Below are 6,610 nucleotides of genomic sequence, written 5' to 3'. Positions count from 1 at the left end.
ACCACCACACCACCACCAAAACCACCACCAATACCACCACCACCAGCAGCTCTGCCACACATCCACCATCACCACCACTGCCTCCACTGCCACCACCATGTTGAAGAAGATAATTCTGCTTTTTTAATGGCATTTGTTAGGTTTCTTAATGTTAATGATATATGTCAAGAATTGCTTTTTGCTTTGAAATTAATGACCGACACAAAAGGAGAATCCATTTTCAAAAAACTTGAGGCCTATTTTGAAGAGAACAACATTCCATTGAAGAACATTGTGGCTTGTGCAACAGATGGTGGTGCTGCTATGATCAGAAGATATCCATGGGGGAAATATCTTACTTGGAAACAGACGAGGGTTGGTGAAAGGAAGAGCATCACCATAGAAAATCTTCCTCAATAAATTCTACCTGACCCATGTGAGCAGAGAATAGTGAATATTAAAATGACATTGATGATATATATATGAACAAATTTAATTATTTCTTTTTCTGATCAAATGTTCATTATGGATGAAAACTTGATAAAACTTTTTTTATGTCTTTTTATATGGTTTTGGATGCTATTTGAGTTTACCATTTCTTCTTTTCTATTTAGTTTCTTTTCTATCTCAATTACCATTTTATGAAACCCTTTATTTCGGTAAGCTAACTTAACATAGGTTAAATCTTACTATTATCTAGCTAGCTGTCAAAGAATCTTAGGAGGTCTTTGGAACTATTTTCATCTATGTCAAGCAGGCAATTACTTAACTTCATATGAACTGAATAAATCTGTACTTAGAAAACATTCTCAAAGTGATTTGGTATTTTCTAAAACAACATCAAATCAGTGAATAAGTTGTTCTTATTGTTGTTGATGTTATTGATAATATTGATATTGATTAGAATGCTATTGTAGGTGAGGATGTTGATGCTGATGATATGTAAGAAGATGGTGAGTGAGATCTAATTTGGAAATATATTTTCATCAATAATTGCTTTTCAACATTCTGTTGATTGAATCTTTTGTCTTAGCTGATTGGAAACCTTCTAGTTTCAATAGAGTAGTGGACATTATCATTGCAATCACAAACATCACCATCATAACCATCATGGTGAATGATTGTCCTTGACATCATTATTTTCATTATCAACAACATTTCTTCAATATGATCTGTCATAAGCTTCTAACTTAGTGATTGTCTATCATTTTATTGTCACATTTAGATTTTTATTCTTTCAAAATAGATTTACTTTTCATTAAATGTTTCAGATATATCTTTATCTTTCCGGAGTAATTATTTATTTTATTGGCTAAATAGTAAATACATTTTGTACTTGAAAGTTTGGTCCCTACCACAAATATTATTTAAGTCTCTCAGACATGGTGTGCTGCCATATTGATCATAGTTAAACTTTCTTGAAACAGAATTGTATTATGTTTTAGTTAAGTAGTTTGTGGGATTATTTTAAACATTTTTTTTATCTCTCAGTCAGGAGGTAAGAGCATTATACAAGGTCTTTTAAAGATTTTCTAAGATTAGTGGAAGGAAGATGGGGAGGAAGCTATCCGCAAACCAAAAAACAGGCCTGAATCTTAGAAAGAATAGAGTGCTTACAGGAAATGGTGGTATGTACTGTTTAATGCTGTATGAAATGAAGGTGGTAGACATAGGAAGTAGAAGATATGCAAGAGAAGGTTTTGTTAAGGAAGGATAACATAGGATAATACATTTGGCGTTTAAATAGCAAAACACTATAGAAATCATAGAATAAGCTGCAAGTTTATACAGTAACCCCCTCCCCTCGCTTAATGATCTCTCACCTAATAATGCCAAGCTTTAATGATAGTTTTTTTTTAAATTATAAAAATAAAATCTTAATCATTAATTATGCAAAATAGCTAGTAAACATTCATAATGATTGCTTTAAAAGTTTAATTACCTCTGTGCAACTTGATAATGTGTTCATGAGTATCTGTTTGTTCATTCAGTCATTCAGTTAATTTACATGTTGACATTGTGTGTGCACACTTGTATTGACATTCTGCCTGCTACTCTCTTTCTTATGAAAACATTTGAATTAGTTCATCCTTCCAATCAGGGGTTGCTAATTTAGATAATTTCTAGTTAGATCTAGCATGTTTTAAGATAACATAGCTAATGAAAATAGTCACGTAGCATATAGCTATAAATCTTGTTGATTTAAAAAATAATGTAGCACAATCTAGCTAGTCTTTTAGAGTGGTTTTTATCATTTTAATTAGATGGCTAATTACACTATGGTAAAATGACTAGCAAGTTTAAGGATTAATCACATATGGCAATTTCGAAATAGCCATAGGAGTTATAGTTGAAAAATGTATGGGCTAGTTGGCTACCTACAGCTTATACCCATAACCCAATACATAAGCTTACTAATGCTTATCAGCTTCCCCACATACTTGAATCAACTTCCTGCTCAGTGTTAAAAAGTAATAAGTTATAAGGTATGATAAATAAATTTTGTTGGATTGTTTTCTTTCTAAAAGAAGCTATATTTAAATTTGTTATAATAATTCTTTAATAAAATGCAGTTCTTATAGCTATTTTTTTTAGCTTGATGGGTGATTTTTCGGTTAATTCTAGCTATAAATCACAGCATATCATGTTGAATTCATTTTAATTATGCTATCTGCTTCCAATATGGCAAAATGCAAAGATAATAAGGAGGGAATGCTATAGAAGATACAAAGAAATGGAAAACAATAACTTCAGAAGTAAAATATAAGATCATAAATGAACGAAGTGCTGGAAGAATCATTAAAGATTTAGGTTCAAAAATTTTCAACTGTATTAATGATTTTAATGGATAAAGAAAAATATTTGAATGAAATTACAAATATTCACTTCTTGATAGAACATGACAAAAAGAAGTGATAAACCTTATTGTTCACATGGAAATGCATTTATCAACATGGACAATTGAACAATTGCTGTGATTAAACATGTTTATTATGCAAGCTATTGTTTGTGCTAAAACTTTATCTATTTTTAAGTTGCTTAATGATAAGAAAGAAGGCTATTATGATGAAATATTTACTGCAAGCGATGCTTGGTTTTAGAAATATAAAAAATGAACTGGTTGGCATAATATATAGTGCAAAAAGAAGTTGTGATTACTGAAATTCATACAGCAACTCCATTCTTGTTAAAACAAGAAGAAACAATAGCAGAATATAGTTATATGCTTTCACAAATTTATAGTATGCATGAAACATGTCTATTTTGGAAGTGCATGCTGGCAAACCACATTGCAAAAGAAAAATCATTGATGTCAGGTTTTAAAGTAGCTGAAGATTTGTTAGCATTAAATTTGGAGGTAATGCGACTTAAAGACTCTAAGTTAAAGTCATGCTTGTGTATCATGCTGAAAATTCAAAGGCACTAACAATCTTCATAAAAGCATCATTACCAGTCATATGGAAAGCAAATAAAACATGTTTTGGTTACTGCTTCACTGTTTGAAGCTTGTTTCTTTCATCGCTTTATCTCCAAAGTAAAAGAAAAAAAGAAAAGAAAATATTGCCATGGCAAAAAATATTCCATTTCATAAGCTACTGATTGTAGATAATGTACCTTGTCTTCCACAAGTTCTACAATATTTCTATCCCAAGATTAGATTAATGTGTGTGTTGCCAAATACATCACTTTGGCAACCAATGGATCAAGGCTTTATTGCAATATTCAAAGTGTGTTACAGTCAGCACACATTTGATCAGTTAATAAATGCTATTGTCAAGGAAAGGAGCTCACCGCTACAATAATTTTGGAAACCATTCAATATTCTGGATGCAGTAAAAATAATAAAGGGAGCTTGGAACAGATTATTGAGAAAATCTATGAAAAATGTTTGCACTCAATTTATTGACAATTTTGAAGGACATAAAGTACCAGTAAAGGTTGTTTGAAATATCTGCCTGCGTGTATATACATACATGCATTCATACATGCATACATAAATGCTTGCACCGATACACGCATACATGCATGCATACATACATACATACATACATATATACATACATACATACCCGAATGACAATCTAGATAAGCTAGGGTTTTCAGAAAAAAAAATCAACCAGCTAACTTGCACATTACTGAAACAATCTGTACGTGGAACACTAAAAATAGGCAAGAATTTTCTCAAGTTTAAAATGGAACATTGTTTTTGTTATCCACTTGCCAATGATGGAACTTTGTATCTTTGTTAGAAAATAGTTCCTTCCTCAGAGGAAGAATCTAAATAATTAAAAGCATACATTCATGCATACATACATAAGCACATAGTGAATGCATGTTGTAAGGATTTTTCCTTTATTACAAGCATTCGCTGAGTGATATCAGTCATACTTCCAAGACTAGATTCTTTTACATTATAAATGGAGTGGTCATGATTGGTATACTAATGTGCATTCGAGGTGTCGATGTTCTTTTGAATTTAAATTTTTCCTTCTTTGTATACTTTCTTTACACATCGGCAAATCACATACTACATTGCACAAAATGTTCTTCAGTTCCTTTTCTAGTTTTAACGATGCAATCACCGTGTCTTCAAGAGGTTCCTCGTATTTTGGAATCAGCCTAGACAACCCGTCTGCGTGTCCCATTTTCATTGATGGTAAAAACTCCATCTGAAAATCGTAGTTCAACAGAGCAGTTCCCCAGCACTGTAAGCGGTTTGCTGAGTGCATGGGGATACCCTTTTGCGAACCGAAGATAGACAGTAAACCTCATTGCCACTGTTATATCTCAATCCTACACAGTGGCTGTGTGAGCTGCGAATCCTCATCGCCACTGTTATATCGATATTTTCAATTGTGTTTGACCTGTGATCATTAGTGCTAATACCAACAAACATGAAATATGCCAAATGCTTTCTTGACCTCATTAAAATAAACAACAAATCCCACTTCCAAATATGAGTGGCTTATGATGGGTATCCACCCACAATTTCATTCATAATTCTGGTGTTAGAAGAAAAATATGTCATAAGCCATAAGTTCTGTAATTAATATTCTGTGTGGTTAAGAATTTTTATCTGCAGATGGTGGTGGTCGCTCCTGTTGCACTCTTTCGCCCCAACTTTCTCTCACTCTTTCTTCCTGTTTCTTGAGTAACACTGCAATGGAATGGCATCCCGTCCAGCTGGGGAGAACACATACGCCATAGAAACCGGGAAACCGGGCCCATGAGCCTGGCTATGCTTTAAAAGAGCAGAAAAAAAACATTATATCAGTACAACTTGATGCAACCCCATAAAACTGGGTCGCTCATCAGCATCATTAGACTGTGGCCGGCATAATGGAATAGGTGCTTTGTTTGCATATTCAAAACGTTTCGCATAAACAAATTTAAAGGATACACACACATGCGCACACACATATGCACACACGCACACACATATATACACACATATGCATATGTGGGTGTGAGTATGCAATGTAAGAATATTATTATTCATGCTTGGTACCTCTTGAATGAAAAGGTGATGATGTTGACATTACTTGTTGACAGTATAACCAGCCACACTGTGCTAAGTGTTGCTGACAGGAAGAGTATCCAGCTGTAAAACCCATCAAATGTAAGCAAGCATGAAAAAAAAAAAAAACTGACATTAAACAAATGAGTAAATTCTATCTCTGTATTCTATTCATGAAGTTATTATTAGCAATAATTTGTACTTAGCTATCAGTTACCAGGAATATAATACTGCAGAGTATCTTTAAAAATCCATTAATGTTATAAAAATTCTCTTACAGAATGCTAAAATGAATATATTTGAATGACTGAGAACTGAATAGTATTGCAATATTGGTTGTGCTGAGCAGACATAATGTTAATAATGTTTAGTCACAGTAAGTACTATTTAAAATGAATGAAAATAATATCAAGTTTCTAGACGCCAGTTGATAATGAATTTTCGCTTGTTGATTTGAACATAGATTTTTGCTGTATTCATTCACTTACAAATGTTTAATAGCATCATTTATTTATTTTTTTTACTGAGTTGTTTCATTCAACTGATTACATAATAAACCAAATGAAGGATTTTCACTGTATAAAACAAGTTATGAAACAAGAATGAAAGAATTATAATAAAGATTCCCAATACAAAGATCTGGCAGTTTAAATTGAAAACATGCTGAGCTGAAATACAGGGTGTTCATAAATTATCTTTATAATTTCCCCAATTTATTGTATTTGATGTATTGTGTGAAGCCAGTGGAGCCCATGTGGAAAAGTTCTGATATTTTGAATAAAACTTTATTTGTTTGCCTACGCTTTCCTGTAAACTCTGCTGAGTTATCCTTATTTTTCAATTTTTTCTGAATTTTTCAAATCGTAAAGGTAATTTATGGACACCTTCTATTCAGTGACATATACTGAAATGTCAGCATTGATGTGACTTCTATTAAAAATGACAGTTTATTGACTTTTTATTCAGATTTATCATGTGATGCATTACTATATAATTCTTTCTCTTTCACATGACAGTGTAATGTTTTTGAGAACACACACACACACACACACACACACAAACACACACAAACACACACAAACACACACACACACACACACATACTACATACAT

At 32.5% G+C, this 6,610-nt stretch overlaps 1 protein-coding gene and 1 long non-coding RNA gene across 5 annotated transcripts in view; one reads left to right on the top strand and one right to left on the bottom strand.

The window, feature by feature from the left end:
- The window catches only part of LOC128247272 (uncharacterized), a 97,096-nt gene extending 93,864 nt beyond the window's left edge, over positions 1-3,232 (bottom strand). For both annotated transcript variants that reach the window (XR_008263628.1, XR_008263627.1), the window contains exon 1: positions 1,922-3,232. This is a non-coding gene — a long non-coding RNA (uncharacterized LOC128247272). The remainder of the gene's footprint in view (positions 1-1,921) is intronic.
- LOC106876727 (uncharacterized) overlaps positions 1-6,610 on the top strand; it is a 1,061,911-nt gene that overhangs the window by 693,008 nt on the left and 362,293 nt on the right. The window lies entirely within an intron of this gene.

The sequence above is a fragment of the Octopus bimaculoides genome, chromosome 3 (genome assembly GCF_001194135.2).
Source record: "Octopus bimaculoides isolate UCB-OBI-ISO-001 chromosome 3, ASM119413v2, whole genome shotgun sequence".
NCBI classification, from domain to species: Eukaryota; Metazoa; Mollusca; class Cephalopoda; order Octopoda; family Octopodidae; genus Octopus; species Octopus bimaculoides.
The sequence above is the reverse complement of the archived record's forward strand: the minus strand, read 5'-3'. Positions and strand labels throughout refer to the sequence as shown.